The 24,136-nt window shown below is 40.0% G+C and overlaps 1 protein-coding gene and 1 non-coding gene across 5 annotated transcripts in view; one reads left to right on the plus strand and one right to left on the minus strand.

Moving 5' to 3' along the window:
- The window catches only part of SPAG9 (sperm associated antigen 9), a 135,411-nt gene that overhangs the window by 102,486 nt on the left and 8,789 nt on the right, over positions 1-24,136 (minus strand). The gene's annotated exons all lie outside the window — the stretch shown is intronic.
- LOC121105107 lies at positions 13,111-13,217 on the plus strand. Its single transcript, XR_005837537.1, has one exon. It is a non-coding gene; the product is annotated as a U6 spliceosomal RNA (small nuclear RNA).

Below are 24,136 nucleotides of genomic sequence, written 5' to 3' on the forward strand. Positions count from 1 at the left end.
ATTACTTAAATAAATACTTAAAAAAAAAAAAAAAGTAAGTCAGAGGGCGCCTGGGTGGCTCAGTCGTTAAGCGTCTGCCTTCGGCTCAGGGCCTGATCCCAGGGTCCCGGGATCAAACACCACATCAGGCTCCCTGCTCTGCTGGGAGCCTGCTTCTTCCTCTCCCACTCCCCCTGCTTGTGTTCCCTCTCTCGCTGGCTGTCTCTCTCTGTGTCAAATAAATAAATAAAATCTTAAAAAAAAAAAAAGTCAGATAAATTCACTCCACTGCTCAAAATCCTCTGATCGCTTACATTCTCCCGAAGTCCTTACTAGAGCCTTCCGGGACCAACACAATCTACTGTACTCCTATTTGACACCATCCTCTTCTACTCTTCCCTTTCCCCCTACCTCCCTCACATACTCAAGCTCCCCTGCAGTTCCTTCCACACTCCAAACCTTTGCAATTGCTTCCTACACCCTAGAATTCTCTTTTACAGATATCCAAATGGATTGCCTCCTCATCACCTCCTTAACATCTTTGTTCAAATGTCACCTTTAAAAAAAAAAATGGTTTTATTTCAGAAAGAGAGGAGAGCACTCGCACATGCAAGCATGGGGGGGGTGGGCAGAGGGAGAAGCAGACTCCCTGTTGAGCAGGGAGCCCTTTGTGTTGTGGGGCTCACACCTGGGATCAAGGCACGAGCTGAGGGCGCCTGGGCAGCTCATCGGTTAAGCTGCCTTTTGCTCAGGTCATGATCCCAGGGTCCTTTGATCGAGTCCTGCATAGGGCTTCTTCCTCTGCCTCTTCCCGTTTGAGTGCGCACACGCGCGCGCGTTCTCTCTCTCTCTCTCTCTCTCTCACACACACACACACACACACACACACACAAATAAATAAATAAATAAATAAAATAAAATCTTAAAAAAAAAAAAAGACCTGAGCCGAAGGCAGACACTTAATGGACTACGCCACCCTGGCACCTGTAAATGTCATCTTCTTAATAAGATTTTCCTTGTGATGATATTTAAAACTGCAATATCCACTCCCTACTTTCCTTCCTGCTTTTCTTCTCTCCACAACTTCCTCACACTTAACACTCTATAAATTTTAACAATTTATTTTATTTATCATCTGCCGTGCCTCACTAGAATATAGACTCCATGAAGGCAGGGCTTTTTAAAAAAGATTTATTTATTCATTTCAGAAAGAGAGAGAAAGGGAGAGAGCACAAGGGGGAGGAGCAGAGGGAGAGAGTGACTCTTAAGCACACTCCCTGCGGGGCATGGAGCCGCACATAGGGCTCCATCCCACCACCCTGAGACCCTGACCTGAACTGAAACCATGAGTTGGGCACCTAACGGACCAAGCCATCTAGGCGCCCCGGGAAAGGATTTTTGTTTTCTTTGCTGCTGTAGTCTCAGTGCAATGATGATGGCACAAATATGTGTTAAATGAATGAATAAACAAATGAAAAAAAACTTTCAGAGTAAAAAACTGAAACCCATACACAAAAATGAGTAGTTCACAAAAAAACTTAGATATTAATATAAATGTATTAATATAAAATGTTTTTGTTCATTACTTTATCTGTCCTGAAACTCTTCAGTCACTACAGTGGACATAGCTTTTTGTCTGCACACACTGCCATCCTTTGGAACTTCTCCCCAGTTTCATGCTAATTCTATTTAGTCCATACAATTCCATTGGTGAAAACTCTATCTCCCTAGGGGTGGGCATATGACTTGATCCAGACAGGTCATTCTTCTCTGGGATATCAGCCAGTTACTAGAAAGAATACTATCGCTCTTCCTCTGGAATCACACACATTAAGAGTTTAACAGGCTTAAACTGCAGATGGACATCTTTTTCCAACATACGGAAAGAGCATGTCTGAGAAATAAAGCCAAAATAAGGGAAAACGAAGAGCGAGAAAGAAGAAAATCCTAATTAAAGGTACTATTTGAGTTCTAGATTCAGTAGTTCTTGCAGCAAGCATTTTGGAGTTGTTTTTATTTTTTTTTTTCAGTTACATAAACCAATATATTCCTATTTTATATAAGCTTGTTTGAAATTATTTCTATCAGAAGAAACTGAAAGCACCCTAATATAGTCACCTACTTTTCCTTAAGAGCCATTTGGTTTCCTTGTGTTATTAGATAACGTTCTCCTTATCTTTGCAAGATTGAAACCTACAATCTCTGAAACATTGGTTCTTAATCATTCAAGGGTCCACAGACCCATCGGGTAATTTGATATATCCATGAACCATGTTTCCCCAGAAAAAATGCCCTCACCCAACCCGAATTCTGCCTATTTTTCAAAAAGACTCAGAGACCCCTCAAGTCCGTCCACAAACTCCACATTTAGCATCCATGTCCTATACTTTTCTATGAAAATATTCCATATTTGTGAGGTTTCTGGGAAGCATCAAACAGCCGTTGTTTACTTTTCCAGAATACTAATCTAAAGGTAACTGTAAGTAGAAGGAGTAAAGCTTATAGTAAATACAAAAGAGGCAAACTGGGGGTGACTGGCTGGCTCAGTCGGTAGAGCACGTGACTCTCGATCTCAGGGTCTTGATCTCAGGGTCGGGAGTTCAAGCCCCACTTTGGACAAGGAGCCTAATAAAACTCAAAACAAGAACAACAAACAGCGCACCGGGGTGGCTCAGTCAGTGAGCCTGCTTCTCCCTCTCCCTCTGCCCCTCCACCCAGCTCATGTGTTCTCTCTCTCTCAAATAAATAAATGAAATCTTTAAAGCAAATTTTTTAGAAAGAGGCAAACTTGACAAATCATTCATTCATTCATTCATCCATTCATTCATTCAAAAAATGTCTACTATTTACTATACATGGGGAACATGAAACATGACAATATCACACGATCCCTGCCTTTCAAAGGTGTTCACTGTCTATAAACTGAATGCAAGCAGAAAATACAAAGGTTATGTTGAGGAGTGCCTCAGTGGCAGTCAGCTGAACGGCCAACTCTGGGTTTTGGCTCAGGTCGTGATCTCAGCATTATGAGATTCAGCCCAGCGTGGGGCTCCAAGCTCAGTGCAGAGTCGGCTTGGGACTCTGCCCCTCCCCACTGCACTCTTGTACTCTCTTCTCTAAAATAAATAAATCTTAAAAAAAATAAAATAAAGGTTATGTTGAACAGAAAAGCAGTAGCTATATAACAGGATGTTGGTGATGAACTCTGAATAAATTACTTCAACATTTTGCCAGGGGATATAAGAAAAGACTAAGAATTAATAAGAAACCGTAATTATTCTGTGGCCTGCTTTGAAAATGATGCTCCCTTGGCTAACTGAACTGCTATATCTGGGTTAAGTAACCAGAAATTTTAGGTTTCTTTTGTGCTATGGATAAAATGCTGTTTTAAAAAACATACAGCAGATGTTTACCAAGTAATACTTAAAATGATCTGCTACTAAACTTTTAACAAAAACTTTACCACTAACAGATTACCAGGCACAGGGGGTGGGGATAGGGGAAAACGGTAAAAGTGGCCAAATGACACAAACTTCAGTTATGAGTAAGCTCTGGGGATACAGTGCACAGCATGACGACTACAGATAATACCACTGTACTATTTACACTTGCAAGTTGCTAAAATAACAGATTTCTAAAGTTCTCACCACAAAAATAAAAACTGAAATTATGTGACATGATATTAACTAACCTTACTGTGGTCGTCACTTTGCAATATGTACGTGTATCACATCATTACGTTGTACACTTCAAACTTACACAATGTTACATACCGATTATTTCTCAAAAAAGCTGGAAAAAAACAACTTTACCACTGTTGTGCCTATTCAGAACTCCTGACGGAAGAAACATCATCATGAGCACACAGCTTCATGTCCGCTTTGTCTCTTAGCGACCCAGTTTGGCTACAGAAGGGCATGAATAATCCATAAGTTTAGCAGTCGCTACACTACTATCTGCTTACTTCACAGGAGAGCATCACACAGACCTACCTAGATGATTGCTGCTTCGGACCTGTTCACATTTCATAATGACTACCGAGACTTTATAACTCTATCACCTTAAGTAAATATGGCTAAAGAAAGAGATTCCCCCCACCACCACCACCACCAAATGACGTGACAGTTCTTGGACTGGCAGCGCTATTTATCTGCAAATGGAAATCTCTTGTTTCTGCAGTTTCCCTTCACAGGAAGGGACTGGCAATAATGAAAATATTCCAAAGCAAATACATAATGGCAGGTCTTTCCCTCAAGCAAATTAAAACAGATAAACATAGAGACTCTAAAACAAACTGCCATCTCTCATAATGGTGTATGTTTTTTTCCTTTCTTATTCTAAACAGTGGATCTTAAATTAAACTTTTGGAATCATGAATTCCTTTGAGAATCTTATGAAAATAGATCCTTTCTTCCAGAAGATAAATACATGAAACACAAAACTGTGCATTCATATTCACTGCATCTTCAAGGTCTACAAGAAATCCAGAATGATTTTCTCCCATTTATAAAAATAGTAAATGCTGATTTCCCTTAAAATAATCTTTTAAATTCTCTGTGTTCCAAAAATCCCAGTTTTAAATGTGCATTACACCTTGGTTTGGAAACATACAGTTGCCACCCTCATTTAAAATGCTAATGACTATTACACAACAAAAATAAATACTCCTCAGTTCTGATAAGGCATGTTAATAGATCATAAAAGGGCACTGAAAGCTGGAAGGATGAACACATCTTAAGGGCCTTCAGAGTAATCAAGAAAGTTTAACAAATGACTGAAATTTTCTAAATTGTTACCCCCCAAAGAGATCTGTCAAATAGGCTAGTTTGGTGCCATTGTTTTGTGAAATATCCCTGATAATGGAGATAACCCTGGGAACAGAAGTTGCTATAGGGCAGAGTAGCTCAGGAAACACAACACTGATAAATACAGAAAAAAGTGAGAAAATGGCCTAAGCTCTATATGGCACGTAATAGAAAACTGGAATAGAAATAAAGATGGTGGCATGAAACTCAACTAGATGCCAAAAGGGGGCTCTTGCCAGAAAAAGATTTAGACTCCTCGTAGAAAAGTTTTTTCTGGGTGGGGCTTGGGGGTTCAGTACAAGGGAGGTAATGAGAATTTATTTTTCCTATACCCAACTCTCTCACACTACAGAGAAGATAATGAGGGAATAGGTAGCATGGGTTATTCTTTCTAGAGGCTTTCCACTTCCCTTCCCTGCTCAGAGATCTTTGGTTAGTAGCACATGTGAGTACTGNNNACCTCATTACTAGCTCTGTATACTACAAACATGATGGCTCTGGTTTTCATCTTCTTGGGGCACCTTGGTGGCTCAGTCGGTTAAAGGTCCAACTCCTGATTTATGAGCTCAGGGTCCTGGGCTCCACCATCAGCAGGGAGTCTGCTTGAGATTCTCTCCCTCTACCCCTCCCCCACCCCACTTGCTCATACACTCTCTCACTTTCTAAAATAAATAAATAAATCTTTAGAAAGAAGGAAAGAAAGACATGTCTATTTTCTACTCCGGCAATTTCAACTTTACACACACTAACTGAGATAATATAAAAATAGGAATATATCCCATTCTGTCACTTTTTAATCAAAGAAAAAAAGTCAGGGCCCCTGGGTGGCTCAGTCTTTTAAGTGTCCGCCTTCTGCTCAGGTCATGATCTTGGGGTCCTGGAATCGAGCCCCAAACTCAGCAGGGAATCTGCTTCTCCCTCTCCCTCTGCCCTTCCACCCCCCTTCTCATTCTCTCTCTCTCAAATGAATAATAAATAAATCTTTAAGAAAGAAAGAAAGAAAGAAAGAAAGAAAGAAAGAAAGAAAGAAAGAAAGAAAGAAAAAAGTCACACTTAAATAAAGCCCCACACCTATTTATAAAAACTATTCTCCAGATGTTGGCAGGAGTACAGAATAAGCGGCTGGCAGTAAAAAGATATTTATTACAACTACTAAGTAATGTTATTTACTCTTAAATAACATACTAAATATAAAACTAAAACCCTTTATCTACCCATCCAATCCAAGCAGTTACTTCATGACAGCCATCAAGTAAAAGGAGTAAACAGTTAACAATGTAACATGCTAAGTACTATAATGGAAACAAGTATAAGGAGCAAATGAAACATAGAGAAATAAGTGACCAAATCTGCTTTTTTCCCCAAAGAGTTTGTTTATTTATTTATTTATTTATTTATTTATTTGAGAGACAGACAGAAAGCGGGGGGGGGGGGGGTTTAGGGAGAGAAGCAGACTTCCTGCTGAGCAGGGAGCTAAACATGGGGCTTGATCCCAGGACCCTGGGATCATGACTGAGCTAAAGGCAGATGCTTAATCAACTGAGCCACTCAGAGACCTCCTAAATCTGCTTTTAAAAAGAAAAACCCAAAGTCGAAATGTTTCAGTGAACACATTTCAGCAGTTCAACTTTATAACAATTATAAAGAACCCTGTTAAATTTTTCTGGACAATGACAGCATTTGGGTATTTTTAAAACAAGTAAATTTCTTATTGACAGCAACTAAATGGTGTTTATAACATTTTATCATATAACAGATTCCAATCACTACACTTTTCTGAGTTGTCCCACATGTAAGTACCTGTTTTTAATGTTGTCTGTCTTCTGTACTATTCCTGTAAGTTTGCTATTAAAATACAGTAACTTAGGGGCTCCTGGGTGGTTCAGTTGGTTGAGTAACTGACTCTTGATCTCAACCCAGGTCTTGATCTCAAAGTCGTGAGTTCAAGTCCCACACTGGGCTCCATGCTGGGCTTGGAGCCTATTTAAAAAAAAAAATAATGATACATTGAACTATAAAAGAGAGAGAGAGAGAGAAACCCAGGGACACCTAGGTTGCTCAGTCGGTAAAGCATGTAACTTATTGATGGGGGACTCTTGATGGGGCAGTGAGTTCAAGCCCCAGGTTGAGTGTGTGGAGCTTATGTTAATTAAAGAATAAGAGAGAGAGAGAGAGCAAGGCCTGAATTTCAGCTGACTCTGAAACGAACAGTTTACCTGATGAAGTGGGGTAACCATTCCAGGCAGAGGTAACAATGTATGCAAAGGCAGGCATAAAGATCATGGCATGCCCAGCAAATTTAGGGTTGAAATTTGAGTAGCTGATGTAAAGAATAAACCATTAGCCAAAGAGTAAGTTGAGAATATCTCCTCTGATTCACAAATGGACTGAGTGGGCAAATATGATTCCATTCATCCATCCATCCTCTCCACACACAACTTGAGTTCTTATTGTTCTAAGTATTTTAAGATGCCGGGAAGGTTACAAGACAGCCCTGGTCCCTATGTTCCATTGCTTGAAATTTAGCAAAAGAAAACAGGCATTAAACATAGATGACTAACAAAAGCTGAATTTTTGAAGATCTCACACAATTCAGTAGTCACCTAATTTGAGGGTGATGCTGATGAAGAGATGGCTAGTTGTTTCTGTTACTACCCAAGTGACACCAATATGGGATGCAACAGCACAACCTTGGTTTACAACTCAGTCTCAGGCTTGTACATGACATGATTCTTGCATGACTTTCTACAATAAGGAGTTAACATTTTAAAATCCAAATATGAAATGAGACTTTGAAAAAAATCACACAGTTTGGAGCACCTGGGTGGCTCGGTCATTAAGCGTCTGACTCTTGGTTTTGGCTCAGGTCATGATCTCACAACCCCTGCATTAGGCTCTCCCATCAGCACAGAAGTCTTTCTCTCTCCCTTTCCCTCCCCCTCTTCTCTTCTCCCCAATCTCGCTTTCTCCCATGCATGCTCTCCCTCTCCCTCTCTCAAACACATAAAATCTTTTTTTTTTTTTAATCACACAGTTCAAGTTCACACACAATGCAACCACACTGTAATCATGTGTGACACAAGAAATAGTACAAGAGGGATGCCTGGATGAAGCGTCTGCCTTCAGCTCAGGTCATGATCCCAGGGTCCTGAGTAGGGAGCCTGCTTCTCCCTCTGCTTGCTGCTCCCCCTGCTTGTGCCCACTCTCTGTCTCTGACACATAAATAAATAAAATCAGAAAGAAAAAAAGAAAGAAAGAAAGAAAGAAAGAAAGAAAGAAAGAAAGAAAGAAAGAAAGAGAGGGAGAAAGGGTACAAGCTATCAGAAAAGTGTAAAATAGGAAGCACCTGGCTGGTTCAGTCGATAGAGCACGTGACTCTAGATATTGGGGTCATGAGGTCAAGCCCAACGCTGGCACAGAGATTACATTAAAAACAAAGAAAAAAAGAAAAGTGTAAAATAGAGAACTAATGATATGAGATTACATTAAAAACAAAGAAAAAAAGAAAAGTGTAAAATAGAGAACTAATGATATGAGAACCATGGGAAGACATTCATGAGACATTTAAGCTGAGACCTGAGTTCATCAAGCAAAGAGGGGCTGGAAGAAACCAAAGACAACCAAAATGGCCAAACTTAGAGAAAAATGTGAGAGAGGGACACCTGGACAGCTCAGTCATTTAAGCGTCTACCTTCAGCTCAGGTCATGATCCCAGGGTTCCAGGATCAAGTCCTACATCGGGCTCCTTGTTCAGCAGGGAGCCTGCTTTTCCCTCTGCCTGCTTTTGCTCTCTCTTTCTCCCTCTCTCTCTCTGACAAATAAATAAATAAAAATCTAAAAAAAGAAATACAGGAAAGAAGGAAGAAAAGAGAAGTGAAAAGGAAAGGAAAGAAAATTAAAGAAAAGGAAAAGAAGAGAAAAGAAAAAGAAAAGAAAGGGAGAGAGAGAATGGCCAGAGATGAGGCTGGAAAATCAAGGACCAAATCACAGAGGGCCTTGCAGGATACTGGATCTTATCAGGGATGCTGAAGTTCACTCACTTTGGAAAGCTCAGTCTGAAATCAAATGGGAAATCCAATGGAGAGGGCTGGGGAAGTCTGAGTGTGTAAAGGGAGATCAAAGGTCACCACAGTAGTCCAAATGAGAGAGGATTATAAGCAGTGGTAGTGAGCATGGAGAGGATGAATTCAAGATAATTTATTGGAGATAAAATACACAGAATTGGTGACTGAATGCATATAAGGGAGAAGAAAGAAGGAAAAATGATAGATTTCCGGTTTAACCAATGGTGGGGATGGTGATACTGCTTATCTGGGATAAACAAAGGGGGTAGGTATCTACAACAGCCAAATTATGGAAATAGCCCAAGTGTTCACTGATTGATGAATGGATAAAGAAGATGTGGTATACATACATACATACAATGGAAAATTACTCAGCCATAAAAAAGAATGAACTCTTGCCATATGCAACAAGATGGATGGAACCAGAGAATATAATGCTAAGCGAAGTAAGTCAGAGAAAGACAAAGATCATATGACTTTACTCATATGTGAATTTTAAGAAACAGAATAATGAGCAAAGGGAAAAAGAAAAGAGAGGCAAACCAACAAACACTTGTTACTACAGAGAATGAACTGATGGTTACCAGAAGGGAGGTGGTTGGGGATGATGTGGAGAACGAAGGGAAAAGAAATGTAGATAAAATTAAGTTTCCTGGGGCGCCTGGATTGCTCAGTTGGTTAAGCGTCTGCCTTTGGCTTAGGTCCTGCTCTCAGGGTCCCGGGATCGAGCCCCACATCAGGCTCCCTGCTCAGCAGAGAGTCTGCTTTTCTCTCTCCCTCTGCCCCTCCCCCCTGCTTGTGCTCATGCTAGTGCTCTCTCTCTCAAATAAAATCTTTTAAAAAAAAAGTTCCCTGGGGGCGCCTGGGTGGCTCAGTCGTTAAGCGGCTGCCTTCGGCTCAGGGCGTGATCCTGGAGTTCTGGAATTGAGCCCCACGTCGGGCTCTTCCGCGGGAGGCCTGCTTCTTCCTCTCCCACTCCCCCTGCTTGTGTTCCCTCTCTCTGTCAAATAAATAATAAAGTAAAATCTAAAAAAAAAAAAAAAAAGCCTCCCAGCCCAACTAAAATTTCTTTTATCACCAAAATTTGCATATAATGCAGTATTTTTATGCAAAGTAAATAAGCCTTGAGGCATTACCCTAGCCAGAGACATTTTGAAGGAGGGGAAAAAAAGAAAATTAAAGCTCATAAGAAGCCTATGGGCATTCATAACTGATTAAATGTGATTTAACTTCTTTTCAGTGGCAAACTTTATGAAATTGGCCACCCTCCACTACATTTGGCAAATGCTGGGGTTAGGGCAATATCAAACTCAAGGCAGCACTCCCGAAAACAATATTACACTATATGTTAACTAATTAGAATTTAAACAAAAATTTGACAGGCGCCTGAGTGGCTCAGTCGGTTTAAGCGTCTGCCTTCGGCTCAGGTCATGATCCCAGGGTCCTGGGATGGTGTCCCACCTGCTCAGCAGGGAGTCTGCTTCTCCCTCTCCCTCTCACTCCCCCTGCTTGTACTCCCTCTGTCAAATAAATAAGTAAAATCTTTATACAAGAACTTGAAACAACAACAACAAAAATCAAGGCAGGAGAGGGGCAGATTTTCCAAATTCCAAAAGCATTCAACCCCTGGAAAATTCTGGTTACCCCCCCCTGCAAAGCAGTTTGTCAAATCTCTCAGGAATGTCGCTGTAGAGTACACATCTCCCCCCAACCCTCTATGCCTTTGTCTTTAAGTCTCCTCTCTCAACATCTTTTTTTTAAAAAGTGTTGGGTGGGAAGGGTAAGAGCCCATGCATGGGCTTTTTTAGCATGTATGATAAAGATAAACCCCCCTTCACTAGATATCCCTTTCCCCTCTCAATTACTAATCAGCCAACGACAACATTGACATAACTTTAGATAGTACTCTCCTGGGAGCAACTAGACACTGTTTAAAAAAAAAATCAGCAGACAATACAGACTTATGTCAGGATCTAAAAAGAATAAGCTTTGTGACGAAGCAAAATGGTTTCAAGTCCAGATGGCTTATAGGAGCTGTTTTGCCCCACTGTTCTGGAGAAAAACAAATGAATACTTTGAAAAGGCAAGCGCCTGAAGTTTAAAAAAAAAAAAAAAAGTCCCTAGAGACTGTTCCTAATTGGGAGTAAAGATGCAAGAGCCAAAAAAAGAAAAGCCCTTTATTAGTAACTTTGACAACAGTAGTTGTCTAAAAAATAATACCACCAAATAAAAGGCTGACTTATTAACGCTAAGTATCCCCACATTTACTCTGCAGAGTAGGGAAAGGAAAATATTGCATTATATTAAGTAATTATCATCAAATTCACTTTAGTTCCATTAAATGTAATTGTTTTTCAAAGTAATAACTTTAAGAAATGAAAGACCATATTTTTTTAAGTTTTTAATTTATTTATTTAAGTAATCTCTATACCCAGAGTGGATTTCAAACACATGACCCCAAGATCAAAAGTCGCATGCTTTTCCAACTGAGCCAGCCAGGCACCCCAAGACGACAGACCATATTAAACAATACCCAAAGGATATGATTCCCCCCTCCAATCCAAAATGTGGAAAATTGTCAAATACAAATGGTCCAGTTTCTTCAAAACTCAATAGAAAGGGGGGAAAAAATGGAAAACTGTTAGAGATTAACAGAAACTTAAGAGACATTAACCAATGTAAATATGTGAACTATCTTATTTGATCCTGATTAAGACAACCAACTAGGGGTGCCTGGCTGGCTCAGTTGGTAGAGCATGAAGCACTTGATCTCATGAGTTTAAGTCCCACATTGGGCATAGAGATTACGTCCCAAAAAAAAAAAAGTGGCAGCAGCAGGGCATACAGGTGGCCCAGTTGGTTGCACTAGTAAAAGTTAGTAACATCCCTGATACATCCCCAGAGCAGCCAGGTGGCCCTCCTGTCTACCCACATAGAAGATAGGAAATTTGTTTTCTGAATAAACTCAGTAAGAGAGATTCTGTATTTTTTAAAGATTTTATTAATTCATTTGAGAGAGAGGGTGAGCATGAGAGCACAAGAGCATAAGGGAGGGGCAGAGGGAGAAGAAGCAGACACCCCACTGAGCAGGGACACCCCCCTAACCCCCGGTCTAGGGGCACCATCCCAGGACCCTGAGATCATGATCTGAGCCGAAGGCAGATGCTTAACCAACTAAGCCACCAGGCACCCCTCAATCAGAGAGATTCTAGACAAGGGAATACCACTAACAAATAGGTGCCAAATGAAATGAATTTTTTAAAAATTTTATTTATTTATTTGACACAGAGAGAGAGTGCACAAGCAGGAGGAGCTGCAGGCAGAGGGAGAAGCAGGCTCCCTGTCAGTCAGGAAGCCCAACTCGGGACTCGATCCCAGTACCCCAAGATCATGACCTGAGCCGAAGGTAGACACTTAACCCACTGAGCCACCCAGGTGCCCTAAAAAGAAATGAATTAAGTGAAAATCTATATACCAAGTAGCAAGCAACACTGATAGCCCCCTTTCCATTCCAGCCCTCACCCAGATTCTCCTAATGACTAGGCTTATCTACCACTCCACTCCCCACGACATTAGCTTTCCTTGGCAAAACTCAAATGCCCCTAAGCAAAAAAACCATTGGATACTGAAATCTGGGTTCCCAATTGGCAATAAACTGCTTCCAGGCACACAAAGCTTCTGGCCCTCCTTTTTTTAGTGCCTCATGCTTAAAACATGAAGGGATAATTAAGGGTTATCAGGCACTTGAAGCTCCAACCTGCAAAAGAACGACCAAACTACCAGAAAAAAAATGGGACTCTGAGGGAACAGACAAAACAGGAACAAATGAAAACTATAATTAATATATTCAAAGACCAAAGAAAAGTCATTACATCCATGAAACCGGAACAGTATGCTATTTTTAGAAAGCGGTGGGGGTAGGGGAAGAGCAAGAAGAAGGAAGAGCTCTTGGAAATTATAAAAGTATGAACTAAAGAACATAGCACCTATCTTTGTTGTACAAACTATACCTTAGGGTAATCAGACAGTTGATGAGGGAGAAGTTCTCTTTTATAAGAAAATTAGGTAAATAATGCTGAAGGAATAATTGAGTTAGAGAATAGCACCATTTCCCAAACCTTAATGAAATAATAGGGAATATTCCATCACCATTCAGATTTTCCTGGCTATCTCATAAATGTTTATAGCCAGGATGCAAACAAAGTCCCTATGTTGCATTTGGATGATACATCTCTTAGGTCTAATTTGAAGTACAGATTCCCATGTTAGCTTCAGCAGCACATATACTAAAATTGGAATGATACAGAGAAGATTAGCATGGCCCCTGCGCGAGAATGACACATAAATTTGTGAAGCATTCCATCTTTTTATGTTTACTGTACTGGAATTAAAATTTCTAAAAATAATTAGGTACAGGTTCCCCAGTCCTTTTCCCCCAGTGCTCTGTACAGCCACTGACGATCATAAAAGGGAATATTATTAAGCCATTGTAAAGAATAATTTAGATCTATCCAGACAGACGTGGGTGGTTGCCAGTTATGAGTAAATGAAACTGAACAGGCAATTCACAGAAAAGGCAAGTATATCATCAGTAAATATAAGAAAATATGCTCAACCACACTAGTGATCTGAGAAAAGCAAATTAAGGTTGTTTCACAAATATAAGATTAGAAACTAAAGCCAGAAAGTCTGAGTGTGTCAAATGTTGGCAAGATAAAGGGAAGGACGCTTGAGTGGCTCAGTCAGCTAAGCATCTGACTTCGGATCAGGTCATGATCTCAGGGTCCTGGGATTGACCCCATGGGTCGGGCTCCGGCTCAGCTCAGCAGAAAGTCTATTTCTCCCTCTCCTCCTGCTGCTTCCCGGCCCCCCACTGCTCCCCGCACCCCCCCCCCCACANAAAATAAAAAATCTTAAAAAAAAAAAAAGTGAGGGGCACCTGGGTGGCTCAGTCGGGCTCTCTGCTCAGCGGGGAGTCAGCTTCACCCTCTCACTCTCCCTCTGTCCTCTCCCTCTCAAATAAATAAATAAAATCTTTAAAAAAAATTTTTTTTTAAGTGAAGTTTCTTTAACAGGCAGGATTCTAGGGGCGCCTGGGTGGCTCAGTTGTTAAGCGTCTGCCTTTGGCTCAGGTCATGATCCCAGCGTTCTGGGATCGAGCCCCACATCAGGCTCCCTGCTCAGCGGGAAGCCTGCTTCTCCCTCTCCCACTCCCCCTGCTTGTGTTCCCTCTCTCACTGCCTCTCTCTCTGTCAAATAAATAAATAAAATCTAAAAAAAAAAAAAAAGAAAACAAGCAGGATTCTAGAAGTATTTCTATAATGCTTTGGTTCTGTTTTGTTTATCACAAAGAAAATGTATTTTATCTATTAACAAGAAAAGTAAATAAAAACAAATAAAACCTTTAGATAAAATAGCCAAACAAGTACAACATATGTGAATTTTACTCATACACATAAAAAGAATTTTACTCACTGCCCAAACTGTCACCCATAATTGTATAAATGTAATCAAACACGACCATTTATCCCACATGAGCTATACTAATGTTGCATCTGTATATTTCACATTCCTTTTAGTCCTTATGACTGACTACCACAGCACACAGAGAACATTCATTTTTTACTGTCTTACTCCCCAAAACAAGAAAGAACCAAAACTCATTGGCCTATGACAGAAGCTATCAAGCAGGAATTGATTACCACACTGACAAAACCTGAAAAGGTGTAGCCCTCTAAAGTTTGCCAGAACAGCCAAATAATGCTTTACTAGTTTTGTTACATGATCAATATTTTACATTTCTGACTTTAATTTACAGATCTTGACACTGTGGTTTATTTCAACACTTGACTCTGTTATAAAAATATTTTTCTATTACTAAGAAAAATCAGAATATGTTATCCTGAAAAGAAGTATATAGTATTGAAGAAAATCTAAAAATTATTTACAAAGAAAAAAAGTGAGGGGCACCTGGGTCTCAGTAAGTTAAGTATCTGACCTCAGGTCAGGTTGTGATATTAGGTCCTAGGATGGAGCCCCACTGCTGGGCTCCCCACTCAGTGGGCAGTCTGATTCTCCCTCTCCTCTCTCTGCGCCTCCCTCAACTCATGCTTTCTCTCTCTCTCTCTCAAATGAATAAATAAAATCTTAAAAGAAGAAGAAAAAAAAAAACAGGGGCACCTGGGTGGCTCAGTAGTTAAGTGTCTGCCTCTGGCTCAGGGCGTGATCCTGGCATTCTGGGATCGAGCCCCGCATCAGGCTCCTCTGCTGAGAGCCTGCTTCTTCCTCTCCCACTCCCCCTGCTTGTGTTCCCTCTCTCGCTGGCTGTCTGTCTCTCTGTCAAATGAATAAATAAAATCTTTGAGAAAAAAAAAAAGAAAAAACAAAACAAAACAGTGGCGACTCTTTTCTTTTCAGTTGTTTTCTGTGTTTTGTTTTTTAATGTTATTGGGAATTTTCAAACATGCATAATGGAGACCAGCATAATAAACCCCTATATATAACACCACCTAATTTCAACAATTATCAGCATATGGCGCATCCTGTTTTGTCTGTATTCTTCCTCTTTTCCCGTAACAACCCTCAGCATCATAAGATTTCACTACAAATACTTTAGCACGAATTAAAGATACATTTTATTGCTTTGATTGAAGATCATCAATAGCTTCCTACTAGAACATAAGTGTAGACTTCTAAACTCTACCTTAGCCCATAATGAGGCCCAGTGAGTGAGCAGCTCCTCCATGATTCTCCTACCTCATCCCCTCCTTTTCCTCTACACTGGCTGACTCCTAATTTTAAATCATTTCCTACCTTAGAGCCCCATTTCTTTTGTCTAGAACACTCTCCTTTGATGGTATCCTCACCCTTCATTTCATAACTGAAATGTTATGTCCCCTGTGGCCTTCCCGGACCATCCTACCAAAGAGGAGCTATTTTAGCTTTTTGCATATTGTTTTAATTTTTAGGTGCATACATATGCCTTTTTTAAGAACTAATTTTATACTATTCAAACTTGAGACATAAAATTAGACTTGTGTCTTATTATTTCCAGATGTTAAAAAAACACACACACATACACACTCTGACCTAAAAATATATCTGAACAGCACTGGCTTATCTGAATAATTACAGAAAAAGCATTTGACAAAATTCAGCATCTCTTCATAATGAAAACACTCTACAAACAAGGAAAAGAAAGGAACTCCCTCAAAAAACATCTACAAAACCCCACAACTACATCATATTTAATGGGTAAAGACTGAATGCTTTTCCCGTAAGATCAGAAACAAGACAAAAATTTACTCTTGCCAGTTCTATTCCATACTGTACCAGGAGGTTCTAGTTAGGGTAATTAGGCAAGAAAATTAAGTAAAAGGCATCCAGATTGTAGAGAAAGAAGTAAAACTACCTCTACTTGCAGATGACATGATAATGTATATTAAAAAGTTTTCATGAACCCACAAAAAAAATCTATTAGTGGGGCGCCTGGGTGGCACAGCGGTTAAGCGTCTGCCTTCGGCTCAGGGCGTGATTCCGGCGTTATGGGATCGAGCCCCACATCAGGCTCCTCCACTATGAGCCTGCTTCTTCCTCTCCCACTCCCCCTGCTTGTGTTCCCTCTCTTGCTGGCTGTCTCCATCTGTCAAATAAATAAATAAAATCTTTAACAAAAAAAATCTATTAGAATAAATAAGTTCAGCAGAATACAGGATCAATATACAAAAATCAAGTGTATTTCTAAACACTTGCAATGATAAGAAAATGAAATTAAGAGGTACCTGACTTGCTCAGTCAGCAGAGCATGCTACTCTTGATCTCGGGGTCATGAGTTCAACCTCACATTTGGAGTAGAGTTTAAAGAATAATTAATTAGGGGCTCCTGGCTGGCTCAGTTAAGCATCCAACTCTTGATTTTGGCTCAGGTTATCATCCTGGGGGCCCTGGGATTGAGCCCCACATCAGGGTCCATAGCTCCAAGGGGGGTCTGCTTCTCTCCTACTTCCTCTCCCTCTGCTCCTCCCCTTGCTCACACATTTGTGTGCATGTGCGCTCTCTCTTAAATAAACAAACAAACAAACAAACAAATAAATGATTTTTTAAAAGAGTAACTCCGGGTGCCTGGGAAGCTCAGTTGGTTACGCGTCTGCCTGGGGCTTGGGTCATGATCCCAGAGTCCTGGGATCAAGTCCTGAGTCAGGCTCCCTGCTCAGCATGGAGTCTGCTTCTGCCTCTCTCTCTGCCTCTCCCCCCTGCTTGTGCTCTCTCTTTCTCTCACATAAATAAAATCTTTAAAAAAAATAATAATTTAAAAATAAAAAAGAATAACTTTTTTTTTGAAGTTAAGGAAACAACTCCACTTATAAAAGCATCAAAAAGAACTAAATGCCTAGAAGTAAATTTAACAAAAGAAATGCAAAACTTTTACTCTGACAACAACAAAACATTGTTGAAAGAAACTAAAAATACTAAATAAATATAAATGGAAAGCATCATGTTCATGGATCAGGAGACCTACAAGGGAGTATACAAGGGGAGCCACCCAGGCGCCCCTATGTTATGTATATTTTACCACAATAAAAATCTTAAGGAAAAAAGATATGTTGACAACTATATAAAGTGAAATTTTCACAGGAAGTAAAAACCAAGTTGATCTAATTAAAATAAATGCAGTTAGGGAAAGAAAATGTTCAAGGTCAACAATATTAATACTATCAGTTGACAGTATCACTAAGAAATGAAGTAGTCTTCATAACCATATTTTTAAGAAAAACTGAAGCACCAAAACATTTTTATCACATCTGTCTTAATTAAAAATGTTTCTAGAATTTCATACATACCTACCTCCTTAAAACAGAGCATATCTAATAAGATGTAACCTTATATTGGTAAGAAGCATCACTGTGAATCACTGTGAATCACAATTATAAGCCATACGGTTATTAGAGTATGTAATGCCTTCAAGATAAAAACCCATATTTGACAATACTGTCCCTTACTTTCTGACATCTGATTATCTATTAAACATCAATTCTTGCCACTCCCCTATGTGGCGGAAGTACTAGTACGTTATTTTAAAGGACATATGGAAAATTAGTATTTCCTACTTAAATATATTGGAAAAATAAATGTCATGTGTTTTTGTAGCTTTCTGAATGTCACACACTTTCAAACACTTCATACTTCAGATTTGAGACATATAACCCAAATGCCACCCTGTCTCTATGAACTTATCCCTATATAGCATCTTGTATATACAGTACTTGTTTAAAATGCTTACATAAAGCTGCCCTAGTAATTTACATTAGCCTCCCCCCACTAGAGTATGAGCTCCCCAAGAGTAAGACCCTGGACTATTCATTCTTGTACCCCTGGTCTGGGCACAAAGTATTTAATTAACATCTGTTTCATAAATAAATAAATGAGATGGATAGATAGGTAGACATCAGAAACACAGGTAACATTTAGTGCTTATTAGGCAAATGCCTAGGGCTTTGAAAAGCTCATTTTTCTTGTATAACCCTCACAACAACCCTATTAAGGTCGTTACTATTATCATCCTTATTCACAATTAAGAAATTGAGGTTTGGGGGCACCTGGGTGGCTCAGTTAGTTGGGCATCTGCCTTCAGCTTGGGTCATGAACCCAGGGTCCTGGGATCGAGCCCTATGTTGGCCATGTCGGGCTCCCTGTTCAGCGGGAAGCCTCCTTCTCCCTCTCCCCGTCCCCCTATTTGTGCTCGCATGCTCTCTCTCTCTCTGTCAAATAAATAAATAAAACCTTCAAAGAAAAAAAAAAGAAATTGCAGTTTGGCATTAAGAAACTTGTCCATGATTTCAAAGCTAGGAAGTAAAAGAGCCAGGACTTGAACTAAGGCAATCTGACCCTATTGCCCTTGCCCTTAGCCACTGCACTGTATTGCTTTTTATAATTTTCAGTATCCTGCTTCAGAGATACCTGCCATTTGTTATATATAAGTACTTATCTCTAATAGATACTCTCTTAATTTGTTATTTATAACTAGTTGAGGGCTAAGAAAGTACTGTATTTAAAATAAGGATACTTGGGGCACCTAGGTGGCCCTGTCCGTTAACCATCTGCCTTCCTCAGGTAATGATCCCAGGGCTCCTTGCTCAGCGGGCTGCTGGTACCACTGCTTGTACTCTCTCTTCACTCTTTCTCTCTCTCTCTCTGTCAAATAAATAAATAAAATCTAAAAATAAAATAAAATACTAAAGGAGCACCTGGGTGGCTCAGTCAGTTAAGCGCTTACCTTCACGTCATGATCTCAAGGTCCTGGCTTGGATCAAGCCCCACATTTGGCTCCCTGCTCAGTGGGGAGCCTGCTTCTCCCTCTCCCAATCCCCCTGTTTGTGCTCTCTCTGTCAAATAAATAAATAGAATCTTAAAAAAAAAAAAAAAACCACTTTCAAAAAAATAAAAATGGATATTGGGGCGCCTGGGTGGCCCAGTCGTTAAAGCATCTGCCTTCAGCTCAGGTCATGATCCCAGGGTCCTGGGATCGAGCCCATGGGGCTCCCTGCTCAGTGGGGAGCCTGCTTCTTCCTCTCCCTGTGCCTGCCACTCCCTCTGTTTGTGCTCTCTTTGTCAAATAAATAAAATCTTTTATTAATTAATTAATTAAAATAAGGATACTATGGGGGCACCTGAGTGGCTCAGTTGGTTAGGCATCTGACTCTTTTTTTTTTTTTTTTTTAAGATTTTATTTATTTGAGAGAGAGAGAGAGAGAGAGAGCAAGAGAGACCAGGAGCAGAGAGGAGAGGTAGAAGCAGGGTCCCTGCCAGCAGGGAGCCCAATGTGGGGCTCAATACCAGAACCCTAAGACCATGACCTGAGCCAAAGCCAGACACTTAACCAACAGAGCCACCCAGGTGCCCCAGCATCCGACTCTTGGTTTCAGCTCAGGTCATGATCCCCGGGTCTTGGGATTGAGCTCCACATCAGGCTCCATGCTGGGCATGCAGCCGCTTGGGACACTCTCTCTACCTCTCCCCCTGCTCCTAACGCGCACGCACTCTCTAAAAACTAAATAAATAAATAGACAGATAGATAGATAGGTTACTTAATTAGTTAGTTAAATAGAATAGAATAGAATAGAATAGAATAGAATAGAATAGAATAAAGGATACTATGAATAAGTGCTTTGCCTTTAAATGTTTATTCAGTAGGCCAAGATCATGAACTCTGTTACACAAAGTTTGAGACATTCATTATAGCTCTTCAGAATTGTTGTGTAATTCCTGGCCCTCAGCTAGCTTAGATGTAGTCAACACTGAGTAAATTACGGGATGAATTCCTAACCCAGCATAAAAGTATTCTTTAAAGAGTTAAAACTGAACAGAGCCACAAATAAGTGGGTAATTTCTGTCAAACGTTTCCCAAACCACATCAAACAAGTTCAAGTAGACTATTTTCATAGCAGAACCATAGACAAACAACAGCCTTTTTAAAAAGTTACCTTTCTGGTTTTACAAAAGCCTGTTTATTTGATTTCACACTTCTGTGCAACCTGTTTAACTTTTTAAAAGGTATTTGTTTTTGAATAGGTAGCAGTAACAAAAAATGAGGCTAGGGCAATAAGTAACTGAAAGAAAATTCAAATTGAGGATTTGATAATAGAAATTAGAAATTTTATTGTATCATAGTAGCCTAGCAGAGGCTTTTAACCAGTATATATTTCAATGCCCAAGAAATAAAATATTCTCTGTTCTTCAGAATGAAATTTTCTTCAAAAATAAATGTTGTTAGGGCACCTGGGTAGCTCAGTTGGTTAAGCGACTGCCTTGGGCTCAGGTCATGATCCTGGGGTCCTGGGATCCAACCCCACATCAGGCTCCCTGCTCGGCAGCGAGCCTGCTTCTCTCTCTCCCTCTGCCCCACCCCGTACTAATTCATTGTCTCTCTCTCTCTCTCTCTCTCTCAAATAAATAAATAAATAAATAAATAAATAAAATCTTAAGAAAAAAAAAGAAATGTCCATCAAAAGATTCTAAACAAACATTCAAATTAAGTCTGGGCACTTAACCCTCATTTGTGTGGAAATTTTATTCAGACAAACTTTTTCTCAAGCAGCAACTCAAACAAATCTAAAATTAATTAAAATGCAAAAAGAAAGCCACACTAAGTTTAAAATAATCAGAGAACCATGGTGCCAACATGATTTGTAAAAATCACCTAGCCCCCCCAAAAACCAGAAACAAAACAAAAAAGATATAAACAAATAAAAAATAAATTTTGAAAAATTAAAAAGGATACCTAGCCCAACCTTTGCAAATGCAGAAGTAATGCCTATGATCTTAATATTTCAATTTAAATGCCTAAGTAGTTCTAGAGTAACTACTATGTATAGGATAATGTAGGTAAACCATCTGCAGTCACTATCCTCAGAAGTCTTTTTTTTTTCTTATACAAAAGTCAAAGGACTTATTGAAGAATTTTTTGGAAGTTTTAGCATAACTTGGCACCAATGGTAAGGACAAATAACTTGAATGCACAAAAGAGAACTTTAAATAGTTAGGCTTAGCAATTTGACCTTTAGCATATTCATCCATCCCTCCAACCAACTAACAAGTATCTATTAAATACCTACTGTTTCCTAGTAGTTTAGTGGGGGAATTAAAGCCATATGTTAGTTTGCTAAAACAATGGAAGTGCTATGAGAGGGGAAGGAACAGTATGCTGTGGGACAATATAAGATGGGCACGATCCATACTTGGGTGTTCATAAAAGGCATTCCAGAATTGAAACCTGAAAGATGAATACCGTTAGCCAGGCAACAGAAGAGAAACAGAGTGCCAAGCAAAGACAGGCAGCTTTTAAGAAGGCGTGGAGAGAAAGAATACTATTTGCAAAACAAACTCCAAGTGTTCAGTATGATGGCTCAAAAAGGAAAAGATGAGGCTGGTAAGATAAGGAGCAGCCAGATCACAACGCCTTGTAACTTACGAACTTAAGACATTTCGAGAATAAAAAAAAATATTTAAAAGTCGGAAACAATTGAAGTTAGTAATAAGGATGAAGAAAAGAGAAAAGCTGGGGCACCGGGGTGGCTCAGTCAGTTAAGCATCAGCCTTTGGCTCAGGTTACGATCCCGGAGTCCCAGGACTGAGCCCTATATAGGGCTCCTTGCTCATCAGGGAGTCTGTTTCTCCCTCTGCCCCTCACCTGGCTTGTGCTCAATCTCTCTCACACACAAATAAATGAATAAAATCATGAAGAAGAAAGAAGAAGAAGAAAGAAGAAAGAAGAAGAGGAAGAAGAAAGAAGAGTTAAGGATGGTGATGAGCTATCTGGCAAGACAGACAGCAGTGTCCCTTACAAAGACAGGGAACAGACGAGCAGCAACCTTGGAAGAGAAGTTCAGGTTTGGATATGTCAGGAGATAGTCATGTCCAAGGAAACAACAGTAATGTGGACCTGAAACTCCAGAGAGAGATCCAGCCTTAAAGTTCTTAACAGGCTGTCAGTTTCATGAGAGAAGAAACTTGCGTGTTTTGCTCACTACTGTGTCCCCAATGGACACGGTACCAGGCACATAGCACTCTATAAATATCTATGAAATGAATGAGATACACATTTTGGACTGGCCAACAAATGGTTATTGATCCCATGGGAATGAATAATATCAGTTAGGCAGTGTGCAAATGAGAACTAGAGAGGACCTCAGAAAGAACTCCAAGGAACGCCAAAGCTAACAACGTAAGAGGAATCCAAAGTGGTCAAAAAAGGGAAAAACTGGGGTGCCCAGCTGGTTCAGCCGGTGGAGCATGCAGCTCTTATTCTTGGGTTCATGAGTTTGAGCCCCAGGTCGGACACAGATTCTACTCAAGAGGAAAAAAAGAAAGAGAAGAGAAGAGAAGAGAAGAGAAGAGAAGAGAAGAGAAGAGAAGAGAAGAGAAGAGAAGAGAAGAGAAGAGAAGAGAAGAGAAGAGAAGAGAAGAGAAGAGAAGAGGGGCACCTGGATGCGTCAGTCAGTAAAGCAGCCAACTCTTGAGTTCAGCTCAGGTCGTGATCTCAGGGTCCTGGGACTGAGCCCAGAGTGGGGCTCCACACTCAGAAGGCAGTCTGCTTGAGATTCTCTCCCTCACCCTCTGCCCCTCCACCCTTGTGTGCATGTGTACTTGCTCTCTCTCTCTAATAAATTAAAAAAAGAAAAGAAAAGAAAAAAGGGGAAAATCAAGAGAGTTCCAAGTCACAGAACCAAAATATGTTTCTTCAGACTCTTAACTCTAGAGAACAAACTGATGGTTACCAGAATGAGGTGGGTGGGGGCATGCGTGAAATAGGTGAGGGGGACTAATGAGCGCACTTGTGATGAGCACCAGGTGTTGTATGGAAGTGTTGAATCCCTATGTTGTATACCTGAAACGAATACAACACTGTATGTTAACTAACTGGACTTTAAATAAAAGCTTTAAAAATATATATTTCATATATATATGTATGTATACATATATATATGTATATATATGTATGTATACATACATATATAAATATATATATAAAGTTTCTTAAAGAAGGAGTTACCAAGACAGTCAAACATTGCTAAGAAGTATGAGAAAGAACAAAAACAGAAATGAACTTATGAGGGGCGCCTGGGTGGCACAGCAGTTAAGCGTCTGCCTTCGGCTCAGGGCGTGATCCCGGCGTTATGGGATCCAACCCCACATCAGGCTCCTCCGCTGTGAGCCTGCTTCTTCCTCTCCCGCTCCCCCTGCTTGTGCTCCCCCCCTCGCTGGCTGTCTCTCTCTCTGTCGAATAAATAAATAAATAAATAAATAAATAAATAAATCTTTAAAAAAAAAAAAGAAATGAACTTATGAGAGCTGCTTACTTTTATAAATTTTCAGGAATAATGATTAGGAGAAACTCTGACTATATACATTTAAAGTTTCAGATCTAAGAAAGTACTCTTATGAGATGAATTATTTCCTGCATGGACAGCTTACCCTTTTATAAACAGTTTGTTCATCTAAAGTGCCTGCCTCTTTATCATATCACCTTTTTTAATTTCCTGCATAGCAGGGCATCTGGGTGGCTTAGTTGGTTAAGCATCTGACTCTTGGTTTTGGCTCAGGTCGTGATCTCAGGCCCCACGCTAGGCTCTGCACTCAGCAAAGTCAGCTTGGAATCCTCTCCCTCTTCCTCTCCATTCCTCCTTGCACGCTCTCATTCATGTGTGCTCTCTCTTTCTCTCTCTCAAATAAATAAATAATTCCCCAAATAGCATCTGTCACAATCTATGATTATAGTAACTGGCTTGTTTA

This window comes from Ursus maritimus, unplaced genomic scaffold (genome assembly GCF_017311325.1).
Source record: "Ursus maritimus isolate PB19 unplaced genomic scaffold, ASM1731132v1 scaffold_24, whole genome shotgun sequence".
In the NCBI taxonomy this organism is placed as follows: Eukaryota; Metazoa; Chordata; class Mammalia; order Carnivora; family Ursidae; genus Ursus; species Ursus maritimus.